The sequence below is a fragment of the Triturus cristatus genome, chromosome 9 (assembly GCF_964204655.1).
Source record: "Triturus cristatus chromosome 9, aTriCri1.1, whole genome shotgun sequence".
In the NCBI taxonomy this organism is placed as follows: Eukaryota; Metazoa; Chordata; class Amphibia; order Caudata; family Salamandridae; genus Triturus; species Triturus cristatus.
In genome coordinates, this window is record NC_140592.1 from 966,882,562 (window position 1) to 966,901,499 (window position 18,938).

The window sequence follows — 18,938 nt, forward strand, 5'->3', positions numbered from 1 at the left end:
CCCGGTTACTTTAGTTTGCCACACATGCTGAAGTCACACCTGTCTCCATCTCAGAGGCTCTCTTTCATTGCAGCCATCCTAGATGTGGTGCAGTTTTAGACCTTTCCTTGACCGCAATGGGCTTTGGAGTCTGATCCTGGTGTTTCAGACTCAGTCCTGGGTCTCATGAGAGTGGCTCTGAATCTTCTTGGACTCTGGGCATCCTAAATCCTGCTTGTATGCTATGCAAGTTGGCATCTGCAGGCTCTGTAATGGACCCTGAAGCCTCAGCAGGCCCAGAACTAGGAGAACCTCTTGGATTAATATCAGGTTTCAGAGGAGACTGCAAAAGACATGCAGTAGTAATGGCTTGACTGCAATTTGACCAGCGACAGGACTATCTCCCTGCCCCACCCAGGAGCTAACATCAGTGATGGATGTGCCGCTGCTGGGTTGGGGAGGCCACCTTGGCCTTTCTGTCATTGTGTCTCCTGCCCAGAGTTCGGAAGTCAGTAATGACCAAGACCAAGCCATCCTCATGGTTCTTGATTGGGCAAGGAAAGTGTGGCACCCGGAAAGTCTGGATATGCACATCTGTCCTCTGATAAGGCTACCACTTTGGAAAGGATCTCCTGTCACAGCAGCATTGTGGGGTCCTGCGCCTGAGCCTATGCAATCTGCACAATAATGCATGGAGATTGAGCACCATCACTTGACTGCATTTGACCATCCTCCTGAAGCTGAGGAAGTTATCCTTGCTGCCAGCCATGCTTCTACAAAGTCTGTTTATGCTGGACTCTGGGACAAGTTTGTGGCATGTTGTGGTATATGCAATATGGACTCTTTACAGGCAAGGCTCGATACCCTCACAGGTAATTAGTGCACTGTACAAATCAACATAACATAACAAGACTGTTGAATGTTATTTGTTTGCAAGGACTTGTAGTGGGCACTGTGGTCAATGTAAATCTCATGACACCACCTATCAGTGTGAGAGCAATGCAGTTTAAATCTTCCAGATCTAGTTTGGCTCCTGGGGATATTCTAAGAGTGAGGAATCTCTGATTAGATATGTTATTCACCAGAAAGAATGTTACTGAAGGTAAGTAACTTCCTCTTCTAGAAAATTTTCAATAAGGTGTTTTTGTGTCCCCACACTTCTCCACCCTAATGCATCTCTTTTGACATGCTACTGTATAAATTTGACCCTCAGGCATACCTCAGAGTGATCTTGTCAGCCCAGAAGAAGATGTTTTAAGTGCCCATAGTGTACATGATTCACCTGCTATACTTGAAGCATAAAACACAGGAAAATTTACAAACGCACCAACATATACGTAGCATAACAACAAATTTGGTAGGAGAAGGCCAATCGTGGGATTACCGTCATTAAGGACCATCCCATTTCCAATCGGTGCCAGGAAAAGGAGGAATAATGTACTGCATGACTTTTACCACATGATTTTAAATGTCTTTCCCGTTCAATAACCACTAGCATGTTCTCAGTGGAACTGATGCTCACTTTTCCCATGTCATGAAGCGTAATTATTACATCACTCTAAAGCACTCTTTCCTGGGGTATAATACTGGGAAAAAATTGTACACCTGGTAGAATGCTGACACTGCCAAATCCATTAGCTACTGGCACTTAATTTCTACACTAATACTACTTGCGAATGTCAGACTGGGAGATCGAGCTAATTGCATAATATCACCCATTCAGAGATGCCCAAATCCAGTATGTGCACAATTTGGCCACACAATTTACACAAATGTTTACTTGACAAAAATCTAGAGGGCTCATAATCAAAGATGACGCAATTAGAGCTGATTCGGTCACAAATGTTAGTTTGCATCAGAATCAGGATGTGTGGAAGATGGGGAAAAATACTTTAGATGTTTCATGATTAAACTAATGATGACTGCATATTATAATATGTGTTTTATCTGCATTGCATGTAGTTGACACTTACACACGCCACTTGAGATGCCTTAAAAGTGAGGCCTTATCATGAAGGGTTGAGCCCCTGTTTTTTGCGTGCGAGGTGTCCAATGTAGGGTTACTTAAAAGGCACACTATCACTACTAAAGACACAGGGGCATATTACCAAGGGCCGGCAATACAATTATCGCCACTTTAGCGTCCATTTTTCGGGCGCAAAGCGGCAATAATTATATCGCATTATTTACAAGGACACGCTACCGCGTGTTTCCTTGACTTAGCTCCCGTTTTTCACACGGCTCGCCTCGCATCGATAATGAGATGCAAAGTAGGCGTGGCCGTGAAAACAACATGGGAAAATATCGCGATATTAACAACGAGGCGTAGCGATAATTTTCATCGCCCTAACTCTGCCTTAACTCAGGAATGTAATGTCTGTTAAATTCCTGACTAAGGCATACCTGACATGGGAGATGGATTGTGGGGCTAAGGCCACAGGGCCTACCATCAAGCTTATCGCCGTTTTCCATAGAACATCGCTGGAAAACCAGCGATGTTCCATGGAAAACCCCGCTATCGCTGGAATATTTATCGCCTTAACGCTAAGCGTTGATAATACAGCGCTAGCTTGGCGATAAATAAAAGCGCGCTAAGCACGCTCAGCGATAATTATCGCTGGGACTTGATAATATGCCCCACGGTTTGAGTTTGTTACAAACAAGCTCTTCAAAGTATATGTGCTAAGGGGCAGACAAATATAACAAACACCATAGCATTTTAATAGGTGTAATTATTCATGGCAGAAGAATTGAGGAAGATAATCCAAAATGTATTACAGATCAGTTAAACCTCTTTAAGGACAATGTTTTCAAAATGTCAAAAGGGAAATAACTGAGTCTATGACCATTGGATTCACATTGCTATTTTTGTCCAATTATGAATCAATTCCCCTGAAGTTATCATTATATGTTACTTCCTACTGGCACCTTGTGAAAGTATTTCACATAAACTAGTGTCTTCATTTCCGCATCTATGTTTCTAGATGAGCTTCTGCAACGAGTCACAACTGACTGGAAAAACTTGTGAACATCACGAAGACCCGTTATTAGATTACCAAAATTGCAATTGTTTTCCACCCATTTAGTATGCCCACATTTTTTTCATTTGGATCACCCACTTTTTAACTTTTACTGTGTGTGAGACTATTTTTATATTGTCTCACCCTCGGAAATCACTTGGTAAATGGACGGTGCATGTTTACACTTGGCTGGTTTCATCTTAACATGTGTGTGCACTCATGGCAAACATGTTTGAGCTGCACATGAGAGCCTGCCATTGTGTGCAGCCCGGTAATTGAGCACAGGTAGCCTTGTTTAGAAGGGATAAGGTTTAGTGTTAACATGTGATAGGCCATAATACTAATGAGCACTCAGAGGTAAAGTCAGTATGGTTTACTGTTTAGTCAGCAGTAACACTATAGCATTTTACTATACTTATAGGAGGTAATCTGCCTTAGTGTGTAGTTTTGCTTTCCTTAGGCCTACAAAGTCCCATATGGTATGGAATTGGGCTGAAACATGTGTGCCCAGCTTGATTATGCAGGCCCCAAGATTATACATTTACACCTTATGAGTTGCACCCAATTGGATTGCCCCCAATTTTCTTATTTCTCAGGTTTAGCTCAGGAGACCAAGAATGTTGTCACCATGTCAGGCCAAGTTAATTACTCTGCTCCTCAGTGGAGGGAACAAAAGGCCTCCCCAAACAAAAGGAGTAATTAAAAATGCTTCACTCGGTTCCTGAGGGATAAGGGGTGGGTAAGAAAATCTGCATCTGTCAGTTAGCTGTCAAACTGTACTAGGATGGGACAGCCTAGGCACACTGAATAAAGGAGGAAGCCCAGACAGATGGAGCATACACTGGAGGGGGCTCCTCTTTGTTATTTTGGTGGTAAAGACCCTAGTAGTGATGTCAGCTAGTGAGTCCCCCCCCTGTCCACACCCTCCCCCAGTGGCGCTGCGACCCATCCCTCCGCCCCCCCCCTCCTTGGGGCCTGTGGTTCCTTCGGGTGCAGGGGAGACGCTGGAGGACCTTGCTAAGGTGTGCAGCGAGATCCTGGCCTCCGCCTTTGGCCCTGCCCCACCCCCTGTGGTGGAGTCCTCCATCCCTGCACCCACGACGCTTACCCTTCACCCTCATGTCCCTGCGGTGCCTGGTCCTTCCCCCCCACATGATGCCCTCCCCGCTGTGGAAGACGAAGGAGTCTGACTGTGCAGGCAAGCTAGGGGACACACGTCCCACTGTGTCCCCCATCCAGCTGTGACTCATGGACTGCCCTATGGGCTTTGTAAATATTGAACTTTCTACGAACACACTATTTAAGATCATGCTGATTAAAGCCATTTTTGTTTCCTTTGAACACTACTGCTTTTCTGATGGTGCTGTTGATGGGGCTGCTACATGATTTTGGGTGGTGATCATGTGTTGGGTGTGTGGGAAATGTAGTAGTGTGCTGGTCATAGGGGGGACCCTGGTATCTGTGTGCCATCACACGGTGTTAGCTAGGTTTCTCTGTTCATGTAAGCAGTTACTGCATGGTGAAATTGTCCCAAGGTGTATTCCTTCCTCTGTGTACCCTGACATCTTCCCTGCAGGGTGTTCCCAATATTTAGCGCTGAGCATTAGCTGGGTGTGTGACGGACTCCTTCAACTTTGCACATGCATGCTGAGCGATGTCTCCACCTGCATCATTCGTGGCATCCTTGGTAGTCATTGTACTTGTGTATGTGGACTATTGACATGACTTCATGTGGACATGTTTACTTTTCGGCGCTATGCATGCGTATCCTCCCAGCCTGGCACACATGTGGTACATGTACTGCAGGGTCTTTGTGCACCTGACTGACATTTGTGGGCATGGTATCTGTGGCTACTCCACCCTTTGCGTTCCATGGGCACTGCTGGGAGTGTTAGGCACCCACCCCTCCTGTCTCTGGGCACTGCTGGGAGGACTCTGCACACACCCCTCCTGTGACTGGGCACTGCTGGGAGTGTTAGGCACCCACCCCTCCTGTCTCTGGGCACTGCTGGGAGGACTCTGCACACACCCCTCCTGTGTCTGGGCACTGCTGGGAGGACTCTGCACACACCCCTCCTGTCTCTGGGCACTGCTGAGAGGACTCTGCACACCCCTCCTGTGTCTGGGCACTGCTGGGAGTGTTAGGCACCCACCCCTCCTGTCTCTGGGCACTGCTGGGAGGACTCTGCACCCACCCCTCCTGTCTCTGGGCACTGCTGGGAGTGTTAGGCACCCACCCCTCCTGTCTCTGGGCACTGCTGGGAGGACTCTGCACACACCCCTCCTGTGACTGGGCACTGCTGGGAGTGTTAGGCACCCACCCCTCCTGTCTCTGGGCACTGCTGGGAGGACTCTGCACACACCCCTCCTGTGTCTGGGCACTGCTGGGAGGACTCTGCACACACCCCTCCTGTCTCTGGGCACTGCTGGGAGGACTCTGCACACACCCCTCCTGTGTCTGGGCACTGCTGGGAGGACTCTGCACATACCCCTCCTGTCTCTGGGCACTGCTGGGAGGACTCTGCACACACCCCTCCTGTGTCTGGGCACTGCTGGGAGGACTCTGCACACACCCCTCCTGTCTCTGGGCACTGCTGGGAGGACTCTGCACACACCCCTCCTGTGTCTGGGCACTGCTGGGAGTGTTAGGCACCCACCCCTCCTGTCTCTAGGCACTGCTGCGAGGACTCTGCACCCACCCCTCCTGTCTCTGGGCACTGCTGGGAGTGTTAGGCACCCACCCCTCCTGTCTCTGGGCACTGCTGGGAGGACTCTGCACACACCCCTCCTGTGACTGGGCACTGCTGGGAGTGTTAGGCACCCACCCCTCCTGTCTCTGGGCACTGCTGGGAGGACTCTGCACACACCCCTCCTGTGTCTGGGCACTGCTGGGAGGACTCTGCACACACCCCTCCTGTCTCTGGGCACTGCTGGGAGGACTCTGCACACACCCCTCCTGTGTCTGGGCACTGCTGGGAGGACTCTGCACACACCCCTCCTGTCTCTGGGCACTGCTGGGAGGACTCTGCACCCACCCCTCCTGTCTCTGGGCACTGCTGGGAGTGTTAGGCACCCACCCCTCCTGTCTCTGGGCACTGCTGGGAGTGTTAGGCACCCACCCCTCCTGTCTCTGGGCACTGCTGGGAGGACTCTGCACACACCCCTCCTGTGACTGGGCACTGCTGGGAGTGTTAGGCACCCACCCCTCCTGTCTCTGGGCACTTCTGGGAGGACTCTGCACACACCCCTCCTGTGTCTGGGCACTGCTGGGAGGACTCTGCACACACCCCTCCTGTCTCTGGGCACTGCTGGGAGGACTCTGCACACACCCCTCCTGTGTCTGGGCACTGCTGGGAGGACTCTTCACACACCCCTCCTGTCTCTGAGCACTGCTGGGAGGACTCTGCACCCACCCCTCCTGTCTCTGGGCACTGCTGGGAGGACTCTGCACCCACCCCTCCTGTCTCTGGGCACTGCTGGGAGTGTTAGGCACCCACCCCTCCTGTCTCTGGGAACTGCTGGGAGTGTTAGGCACCCACCCCTCCTGTCTCTAGGCACTGCTGCGAGGACTCTGCACCCACCCCTCCTGTCTCTGGGCACTGCTGGGAGTGTTAGGCACCCACCCCTCCTGTCTCTGGGCACTGCTGGGAGGACTCTGCACACACCCCTCCTGTGACTGGGCACTGCTGGGAGTGTTAGGCACCCACCCCTCCTGTCTCTGGGCACTGCTGGGAGGACTCTGCACACACCCCTCCTGTGTCTGGGCACTGCTGGGAGGACTCTGCACACACCCCTCCTGTGTCTGGGCACTGCTGGGAGGACTCTGCACACACCCCTCCTGTCTCTGGGCACTGCTGGGAGGACTCTGCACCCACCCCTCCTGTCTCTGGGCACTGCTGGGAGTGTTCGGCACCCACCCCTCCTGTCTCTGGGCACTGCTGGGAGTGTTAGGCACCCACCCCTCCTGTCTCTGGGCACTGCTGGGAGGACTCTGCACACACCCCTCCTGTGACTGGGCACTGCTGGGAGTGTTAGTCACCCACCCCTCCTGTCTCTGGGCACTGCTGGGAGGACTCTGCACACACCCCTCCTGTGTCTGGGCACTGCTGGGAGGACTCTGCACACACCCCTCCTGTCTCTGGGCACTGCTGGGAGGACTCTGCACACACCCCTCCTGTGTCTGGGCACTGCTGGGAGGACTCTGCACACACCCCTCCTGTCTCTGGGCACTGCTGGGAGGACTCTGCACCCACCCCTCCTGTCTCTGGGCACTGCTGGGAGGACTCTGCACCCACCCCTCCTGTCTCTGGGCACTGCTGGGAGTGTTAGGCACCCACCCCTCCTGTCTCTGGGAACTGCTGGGAGTGTTAGGCACCCACCCCTCCTGTCTCTGGGCACTGCTGGGAGGACTCTGCAAACACCCCTCCTGTGTCTGGGCACTGCTGGGAGGACTGGACTCTGCACACACCCCTCCTATTTCACAATATGTACGCTTAGAACATATACGTGTGTGGGTTCGCTCCATGCATACGAGGTGGGGGTACGTGTCGTAAATACTAGGGGTGGGCGGGATTTGCGAAAGCGACTTTCGCAAATTATCGCGAAAATGTTTAAAATCTCCGCAAACACGCGGAAATATCGCGAAGATGCGGAAGTTTTTTTCCCGCCCGTTCGCGGTATTTTCTGCGTGTTCGCGGCTCGCTAACTTACCCATGCGGTTGCTTGCGGGCGCAGCCATCTTGTTTTCACTCTTCTCGCGGTGCATGATCGCGAGAAGAAAGACGTGATCGCGCGACGCATGACGTCACTGCGGGCGCGAACTGTCGCGAGACTGCGCAAATGGCTAAAACAATACAACTTCTCATGGAGAACGCGACCGGATCGGGAAAACTTGTCGGCGAACGCGGGGATTCAGGTAAGGTGATCGCGCGGGCGCGAGAATGTATTATTTTACAGCGCGAGCAAGAACCAAATTATCGCAAAGCTGCGGAATGCGGAAATTTTGACATTTCCGCGCTCTCCGCGGAACGCGGAAATGCCAAATTATCGCAAATTCCGCGAACGGAACGGAAATTTTGCCCAGGCCTAGTACATACATGGCTGGGGTGGAGGTACGCTCCATGCATACGGGGTTGGGTTACGGTCCGTACGTACACTATTGGCATGGGGGGTACGCTCCATACGTACGCGGGTGAGGGTACGGGTCGTACTTACACTGTTGGGGTGGGGGTATGCTCCATACATACACGGGTGTGGGTACGGGCCGTACATACACTGTTGGGGTGGGGGTATGCTCCATGCATACGCGGTTGAGGGTACGGGTTGTACTTATACTGTTGGGGTGTGGGGTACGCTCCATACGTACGCGGGTGGGGTACGGGTCGTACTTACACTGTTGGGGTGGGGGTACGCTCCATACATACACGGGTGTGGGTACGGGCCGTACATACACTGTTGGGGTGCGGGGTACGCTCCATGCATACGCGGGTGAGGGTACGGGTCGTACTTAAACTGTTGGGGTGGGGGGTACGCTCCATACGTACGCAGGTGGGGTATGGGTCGTACTTACACTGTTGGTGTGGGGGTACGCTCCATACATACGCGGGTGTGGGTACGGGCCGTACATACACTGTTGGGGTGGGGGTACGCTCCATGCATACGCGGGTGAGGGTACGGGTCGTACTTACACTGTTGGGGTGGGGGGTACGCTCCATACGTACGCGGGTGGGGTTACGGTCTGTACGTACATTGTTGGCATGGGGGTACGCTCCATGCATACACGTGTGAGGGTACGGGTCGTACTTACACTGTTGGGGTGGGGGGTACGCTCCAAACGTACGTGGGTGGGGTACGGGTCATACTTACACTGTTGGGGTGGGGGTACGCTCCATACATACGAGGGTGTGGGTACGGGCCGTACATACACTGTTGGCATGGGGGGTACGCTCCATGCATACGCGGGTGAGGGTACGGGTCGTACTTACACTGTTGGGGTGGGGGGTACGCTCCATGCATACGCAGGTGGGGTTACGGTCCGTACGTACACTGTTGGCATGGGGGTACGCTCCATGCATACGCGGGTGAGGGTACGGGTCGTACTTACACTGTTGGGGTGGGGGGTACGCTCCATACATACGTGGGTGGGGTTACGATCCGTACGCACACTGTTGGCATGGGGGGTACGCTCCATGCATAGGCGGGTGAGGGTACGGGTCGTACTTACACTGTTGGGGTGGGGGGTACGCTCCATGCATACGCGGGTGGGGTTACGGTCCGTACGTACACTGTTGGCATGGGGGTACGCTCCATGCATACGCGGGTGAGGGTACGGGTCGTACTTACACTGTTGGGGTGGGGGGTACGCTCCATGCATACGTGGGTGGGGTTACGGTCCGTACGTACACTGTTGGCATGGGGTACGCTCCATGCATACGCGGGTGAGGGTACGGGTCGTACTTACACTGTTGGGGTGGGGGGTACGCTCCATGCATACGCGGGTGGGGATACGGTCCGTACATATCCGTACCCACGCTGTGGAATGCTTGTGCGGGCCGTACCCAGGCCTTTGCCACGTGGGTATGAGCCGTCCCGCCATTGTTCGGGTGACGTAGGTGTGGGCGTGGTACGACTCGTACCCACGCTCTTAAGGCGTGGGTACAGGACGTACCTGTATTGTTGTGTTGCTGGTTCGCGTCGTCAAGCACTTCCGTTGTGGCCGTCGCTGGCTTTGCTGGACACGCCCCCACCCCCTCGTAGTGACCAGGGCCTGAGGGTCAGGTATGTCCAGGGCATGTGTGCTGTGTGACTTTGGTGGGGGTTTTGTTGCCTGCCCCTGGTCCTGCCACCCCCCCATTTCCCCCCTCCCTTTGTTGTTCTGACCTTCTGCGGCGTCTGCGTCCGAACCTGTAGAGGAGGTCGACTGCTATGAGGGCCGGGATGACACGTAGGTTCGGGTCCATGTCTGTCCGTCGCGTACAGGTACTCCTTGTTCGCGTTGTCCTGTCTGTCCATCGCGTACAGGTACTCCTTGTTCGCGTCGTCCTGATTTCCCGGCAGTTTTTGGCAGCCGGAAAATATTCACTGTGCGGGATGACGTCGGTGCGAATCGTGATTCCTGGTTCGTGAATGGCAGGCTGCGTGCGTCCCGACGTCACGTCGGCGCTTTCCCGGATCGCATTTGTACGTTTATTTTCGTCGGTCGGGGTTTTGTACGATTCGTACGGAAATGGGGTTTCCGTGCGAATCGTAATTCCATGTTTGTATATTTTGATGACCTGGTACGCGTCGGACGGAGAATATGCTCCGTCCGACGGTTCGTACCCGGTTTTTACAGGATCGTAATTGGCACTAGAATATTACAAAGCACAGTATTAAATATTCATCCTTACTTAACAACAAATATCACAATAAAATTAAAAAAACAAAGATTATAGAAAATTAAAAATATTTAACAGATACTATACAAGGCATTATTATAAGATGTTAATATCTCAAATGATCAACAAAATCGATATCGATCATATTTATAGCGAACAATATTTCAAAAAGCAAAATCATATTTTTGTCTTTAAATAGAAACTAATATCACAATGAAATAAAAAATTGAAAAAATATATAAAAGGTGAGCAGTATACATTAACCTTGTAAGCGTCCAAAAGCGTGTTCACACTAGTGATTGATCACAGTAGTTCTAACATATATTGCTATAAGGTTCTAATCATTCAAAAAACCACCAATATTGCTGTCAACCATGTTGGTGACAAGTTAACAGATTGTATGACCACATTTGTGATGGGTCACAGTAACTCTAACATATATTTCAATGAAGTTCTAATCTCGCAAGAATCAACAATATCGCTGTTGACCATGCTAATGAAACGTAAAGTCAATAAATGTCAAAAATTCATACAGAAATAATGTGCTTAGAAAAAACTGGCACTTTCTGGGCTCTGACTTTATCCCAAAGGGCACTGTCTCAAAGAAACCTAAGGTGGTCTACAGAAGAGGACCAACCTTTAGAGACACTCTGGTGCTAATTACGATCCGGTAAAAACCCGGTACGAACCGTCAGTCGGAGCGTTTTCTCCGTCCGACTCGTACCCGGTCGTAAAACTTTACAAACATGGAATTACGATTCGCACGGAAACACCATTTCCGTACGAATCGTAAAAAACACCGACCGACGAAAATATACATACGAATGTGATCCGGGAATGCTGCGACGTGACGTCGGGACGCTTTCAGGCAGCGTTTCACGACCCAGGAAGTACGATTCGAACCGACAGCAGTCCGGACGGCAATATTTTGACGGCACCCAAAAAGTGCCGGAAAAGCGAAGTACGCCGCGAAACGCCCAGAGTAGGTGGCCCGGTACGCGCCGTACCCCCCCCAGCCCCTGTATGTACACGCCGACCCCCCCCAGCCCCCGTATGTACGCGCCGACCCCCCCAGCCCCCGTATGTACGCGCCGACCCCCCCAGCCCCCGTACGTACGTGTCGAACCCCCCGTGTATGTACACCCGTGTATGTTCGAGTCGTACCCCCCGTGTATGTACACCCGTGTACGTGTCGAACCCCCCGGTGTATGTACACCCGTGTACGTTCGAGTTGGGGGTACGCACCGTACATACACGGGTGGGGGTACGACTCGAACGTACACGGGTGTACATACACGGGGGGTTCGACATGTACATGGGTGTACATACACGGGGGGGTTCGACACGTACACGGGTGTACATACACGGGGGGTACGACACGTACACGGGTATACATACACGGGGGTACGACTCGAATGTACAGGGGCTGGGGGGGTCGGCGCGTACATACGGGGGCTGGGGGGGTCGGCGGGTATGCGGGCACATGTCTCCATGGTTGCTATGGGAGTTCGGTGCGGACGGTGTTTTTTCCATACGGTTGTAACATCGGACGCACGGGATGGATCGTAATTCCGCGGTCGGACTTCACTTTTCACATTTGTACGGTAAATCGTCCGTGGACGTGTCGGACACATTTTCTGACCCGAGGACGTGTGGGGAAATTTTCCAAATGCGATTCGTATGGACTTTTTCCCATGCGAATCGTAATTGGCAGTTTGTACGGCACTTGTACGATTCGTACGGTAAAAAGACCGGATACGAGTCGTACGGGGAATTTTTTTACCGGATCGTAATCGCACCTAAATGTCCTAGTTACATCAAATCCAATGTGTTGACTAAGACATGGCTGCCGGACAAACCTAAAGGTTTTTTCACATGTGGTGGTTGCTGCATATGCAAATTTGGGAAAAACAAAATCACCAGATTCTCGTACAATAGCTCTAAAGAATACACAATAGATCACTTAATTAACTGCAATACTACATTTACCATATATGCTATCACATGTGAATGTGGTAAAGCTTATATTGGGAGCAGTATACGAAGTTTGAAAATACGCATTCAAGAACATGCTAGGGCTATTAAAAATGCTGATCTCAAATATCCTATTGCTAATCATATCTATGCAGAACATCCAAACAACAAGATTATTGAATTTCATGCTATTGATCATGTGAAACAGAATGAAAGGGGTGGAAATAGAGAATTGCATTTAAGACAGCTTGAGGCAAAGTGGATTTGTCGCCTTCGTAGTGTGAAATTTGGGCTTAATCAAAATAATGAATTTCATTATTTTCTGTAATTTCTAAGGTTTCTATTATGACACTACCATCTTGTATCTAATTGAACTGAATGAAATTATTGTATCTTGATGACTCTCCTTTATGAGAGAGAGGAGAGAAAGATCTCAAAAAATCATTAGGAATCCAATTGTGTCTTAGGGAAAGGGAGAAATAAAATGTGCTGGGCTGATGTTGACAATGTTGATTATATCTACCCGTATAGAATTATCAAAAATATGAATTTTCAACAATAGAAGTAATTTTTTCAAGGAATGTCAGGGGTGCCTATTCCTGTATGAATTTTTGACATTTATTGACTTTATGTTTCATTAGCATGGTCGACAGCGATATTGTTGATTCTTGCGAGATTAGAACTTCATTGAAATATATGTTAGAGTTACTGTGACCCATCACAAATGTGGTCACACAATCTGTTAACTTGTCACCAACATGGTTGACAGCAATATTGGTGTTTTTTTGAATGATTAGAACCTTATAGCAATATATGTTAGAACTACTGTGATCAATCACTAGTGTGAACACGCTTTTGGACGCTTACAAGGTTAATGTATACTGCTCACCTTTTATATATTTTTTCAATTTTTTATTTCATTGTGATATTAGTTTCTATTTAAAGACAAAAATATGATTTTGCTTTTTGAAATATCGTTCGCTATAAATATGATCGATATCGATTTTGTTGATCATTTGAGATATTAACATCTTATAATAATGCCTCGTATATTATCTGTTATATATTTTTAATTATCTATAATCTTTGTTTTTTTAATTTTATTGTGATATTTGTTGTTAAGTAAGGATGAATATTTAATACTGTGCTTTGTAATATTCTGTCTTTACAAATATGGCCGACATCAACATCTTTGGCCATTTAAGAAGTCGATACTTTACCACAATGGCCACTATTGCCGTTGCAAACATTTTTGAAAAAAATCTTTGGTTATAGTTTATAACTTAATTTTGTTATTTTATTGTGAATTAATTTCAATTTGAGGCTTTGTATAGTTCTTTTTCACTTCTTTATAATGATTATAAGGTACAGATCACGCATGCTTGTAAGATCAGAACTTTATGAAAGTAGCACCGTTAAATAATACGGTTGTGTGTGCTGCATCATAAGTTTTGTATACTCTTAGGTGTAGTTCGTTTCTTTCTAATTTTATCTTAACCACTGCCTTCCATTATAGTCTAATGTTGTGTTTCCAAATATCGTGCCTTTATCAACATGGCCGATATCAACTTCGCTGACTACTCGAGAGATTGACACTTTACTAAAATGGCCGCGGTTACTTTCGCGATTAATTATACACACGCTTTGTTATATCTTGTAACGACATTTTGTTTTTGATTAGTTTGTTATGAATCAAGTTTACCTAAGGTGTGAACATAATTTTTCTTCTTTTTATGGTAATTAGATATCGATCGCTTTTATTTACGAGTTCGGAACTTTAGCAAAATGGCGCCCTCTGACAATATGGCGGTGTGTCGTAGTATAGCATTTTAATGTTTACATTCATAGGTTCAATTCTACATAATGGTATATAATTTTTATGTCTGTGATACCATTAGACATGCCCTAACAATACAAATATATTTAGTCACTGTGATTTGGCACAATGGCTGCTTTTGATATTTCGAATAAAGAAGCACTAGGACAAATATGCAAAATACTAAACATTGGGCCCTTGTAAGGTTAACCCACACCAATATGGCTGCCGCACTTTATTTAAAAGACATTAGTTCTACTTTTGTCTGTTTTTGATGTTGTTACAACACAGGTGAAGCGAATCAAACAATTTACATAGTATAAAATGGAGCAGATGCCACTAGTCGGTTTACCGCTTTGGAATACGGACGTCTTAGACTGTTGCTGGCCACCCTGCCCTTTTTGGTATGTAATATAACTATGAAAACGTTACTCAACTTATTTGGGTAGAAATGTATGTGTCTGAGAGTACTGATTGGTTTTTCCTCCAAGTTAAAATATATTTTTCTTTTTTTCTTTTTAGTTATTACTTGAGGATCATTTATCTCAGGTATTATTTTTACTAATTTTCTAATTTTCTATTCGTGTTCCAAATTATAACTATGAGACATGATATTGATATCAATTTGAAAGTATGTGTTTGAATATTACAACATGGATTATGGGGCTGATATTGACTTAAAGTTTTGGCAAAAATGGGCCTATATGAAATGCAATGAATGATGGACCATTTTGATTTGTCAACGGGTTATATGATAACTGGTTTGACTAGTGGTATCTTGCATTACTTTGAATTTCTTTGACCACTGATTCTATGTTTCCTATTCAAGCCAAATATAGCCGTCCAATATAGGTCATTATAGTGAATATGCCTTCTGGATAGGATCTGCTCATAGGTACCATATCTGGTGCTCTCGTTAAATTTCGAAATAAGATTTTTGTTATTGTATATGAGTGGATCAGGTATTACTAGTATTGAACGCACCCAAGTCTGTGACATTCGATTTATATTTTAGATGTCGATACTTCTTGATGGTGAATGATCGGTTTTGGCAACAATAAATATTAGAGCGTTTCTGACAAGATATAAGGGGTCTAAATAAATGGAATATTTGCATACATGAAGATATGTATTTAACTAATATGGTGAAGTTATTCAACTGAGTTGTTTCACTGATATAAATGAGTTAGCATTGGCAGTCTGATAGTTTTTAAGATTAGTCAAAATTGTCTTTCATTGAATGTAATCTATGGAGTAACAAACCTGCTTCTTATACTAAGATCGTATAATTGATCATCTATTCTGACCATGTACTCACATATATATTTTACTTTGGCAAATGTGAGCGAAATTTATAGGATTAAGATGTGGCTTCATACACTATTTTCTTGTTTGCTTTTCAGATAACTTTTGTACAACAATACTCGCCTGTACCGCTGAAACTTTTTCTTTCTTTAAGTGGAACATAACTGACTCCATATATATTTAGGTGCCGATCACGATCCAGTAAAAAAATGGCCCGTACGACTCGTATCCGGTCTTTTTACCGTACGAATCGTACAAGTGCCGTACAAACTGCCAATTACGATTCGCATGGGAAAAAGACCATACGAATCGCATTGGGAATCATTCCCCACACGTCCTCGGGTCGGAAAATGTGTCCGACACGTCCCCGGACGATTTACCGTACAAATTTGAAAAGTGAAGTCCGACCGCGGAATCACGATCCATCCCGTGCGTCCGACGTTACAACCGTATGGAAAAAACACCGTCCGCACCGAACTCCCATAGCAACCATGGCGACATGTGCCCGCATATGCGCCCAACTCCCCCCAGCCCCCGTACGTTTGAGTCGTACCCCCGTGTATGTACACCCGTGTACGTGTCGTACCCCCGTGTATGTACACCCGTGTACGTTCGAGTCATACCCCCACCCGTGTATGTACACCCGTGTACGTGTCTTACCCCCGTGTATGTACACCCGTGTACGTGTCGTACCCCCGTGTATGTACACCCCCACCCGTGTATGTACACCCGTGTACGTACGAGTCGTACCCCCACCCGTGTATGTACACCCGTGTACGTGTCGTACCCCCCGTGTATGTACACCCGTGTACGTTTGAGTCGTACCCCCACCCGTGCATGTACACCCGTGTACGTTCGAGTCGTACCCCCACCTGTGCATGTACACCCGTGTACGTTCGAGTCGTACCCCCACCCGTGTATGTACACCCGTGTACGTTCGAGTCGTACCCCCACCCGTGTATGTACACCCATGTACGTATCGTACCCCCGTGTATGTACACCCGTGTACGTTCGAGTCGTACCCCCAACCGTGTATGTACGACCCGTACCCTCACCCGCAGATGTATGGAGCGTACCCCAGGCCCCAACACCAGCACCTTCACACAACATCGCGCATGTACGAGTCGTACCAAGCCAGACACAAGGACAACACTGTACAACAAAATGCCAGAAGTACACACCGTACACACGTTAAAAACGCACGTACACAACCAGGACAAAGCAAAACAACACAAGAATACACCATTCGAATGGCACAAAGCCACTAAACATGTCCAACAAGCTCAAAAACAACACAATCACTGACCTGCAACTGCCAAAATCCAAAACAGAGGCCCAAAACACAACCACTCTTTATAACACACCCACCCAAAGTCCAAACACAGCCACACCCACCAATGGACCAATAAAAAGGGCCCACACACACAAACCATGAGCCTTTGCAACAGACTCACTGCTGCCAGACCCCACAGACAACCTACAGCACCATACTAGAAGCTTTACCACACCTTACACTTGCACACCTTCACACACACACCTTCACAAACACCCCCACATCACATTCACACACACACCTGCACAACCACACCCACACACCCACAACCATCCACACCCCCCACACCATCCACACCCACACCCCTCACCATGCCCACTAACAAGAATCCAAAGTTCACTAGCCGAGAGTTGGAGGTCCTTGTCGATGAAATCCTCAGAGTTGAGCCACACCTCTTTGGAACATTGGTCAGACAGACCAGCATTTCAGAAAAAACATCCATGTGGCAGACCATCGTCGATGCTGTGAATGCTGTTGCGGACACCAGAAGGACCAGGCATGAATGCCAAGCCAGGTGGTACGATCTGCGGAGGAGGGTCCGAGCCAAAATGACGGACGAACACAACCAGGCCAACGTCACTGGAGGAGGGCCGCCCCGCAGACGCGTAAAATACCATCCCTGGGAGGAGAGGGTGATGGCCATACTGCCGGTGGTGGCAGTGGACGGATTAGACGGACTCCGAGACCCGGGTGAGTACACAAACAACTCACCTCACATGGAGGGAACGTCATCCACAACCAAACTCACAAACAGGCACGCAACCACCCCAAGCTATCGCATGACTCAACCACACTCCATGAACACGCACATGCCACTGGCGCCACCATGCCCCATGCACCCAGCTGGACAATGTCAAGTCACAGGCCACAGAAAACACCAACACAAGACACGGTAAGCCAGATGGCGGGAGTGTGGGCCCAAAAAATCACATAGTGCAAATCAGAAGGAGACAACAATGCCCCCTGCCCATATGGCCTAGGTCACAGCCAGACAAACAGTGTGTCCCCACACAGGAAAGACTCGCCAGCAAATGGCGGACGCCTTGCATCAACACATGGGGGTGACGGCACGTTCTTGCACATGACAGCAGCTAATGAACAGCCAACACTGTGAAAGAGTGGCAGCACACACCACCACAGCAGCAGTGCAGACACACACACTACACCCAATGGGTGCCTGGAGATCAGAAACAAACTCACATCAACAATCCAAGGGCCATTCAAAGATCTGCTAACAGTGTGTGCCCAGGAAGCTGGGCTGAGGTGACAGAGGGTGACACACAGAGGGAGGGAGAGGGGAACAGAGAGGGAGGGAGACAGAGGGAGACGGACAGAGGGAGGAGGCTGACACACAGAGGGAGGGAGAGGGGGACAGAGAGGGAGGGAGACACAGGGAGACGGACAGAGGGAGGAGGCTGACACACAGAGGGAGGGAGAGGGGGACAGAGAGGGAGCGAGAAAGGGACACACAGGGAGAGCAAATCAGCCTTGTGGGGTGTGGGAATGTCTGCTCGTCAGCAGGTGGACTGCGTGCATGTAGACAAGGGTGGCCAGTGCCAGAACCCCCCCTCTTCTCCATGGCAAAACACAGGGCCATGTCACAACCTGTGCACGAACACAACGACAGCTACCTGCATTATCTAGGTGTGTGGAACCACTCCATGTGCCCACGTACAGTGCAACACGGAAGGCACCAATGCATGGCTCGCCACACCTGCCCACTCCACTGCTGACTGCAGTCACAATTGACGCAGCAAGTAAGACTGTGCCACACATAGGTAAAGTCGCAAAAGCTGTGGCCACGGGACATACCCATGCACAAGTGCACTGTGAGTGGAATGCAAGACATATCCAAATTCCCAGAGGAAATGTGCCAACGTAGAAACCAATGAAACATGGATGTTGCATGGAACAAAATTAACATTGTCTCTCTCACACACAGGTCAACGTCGTGTATCACCCCCCAACACTGGGGGGGAAGACTCACAGGACCCAGCTCGGCGGGATGACGGAGCCACCAGCAGCGACGACTCTCACTACTCTGTGGACGAACCCGACCCGACCAACCTGGTCCCTCTGGTGTCCAACGACCTGCAGCACCTGCATCAGGTACAACTGGGCCAACCACCACCCCC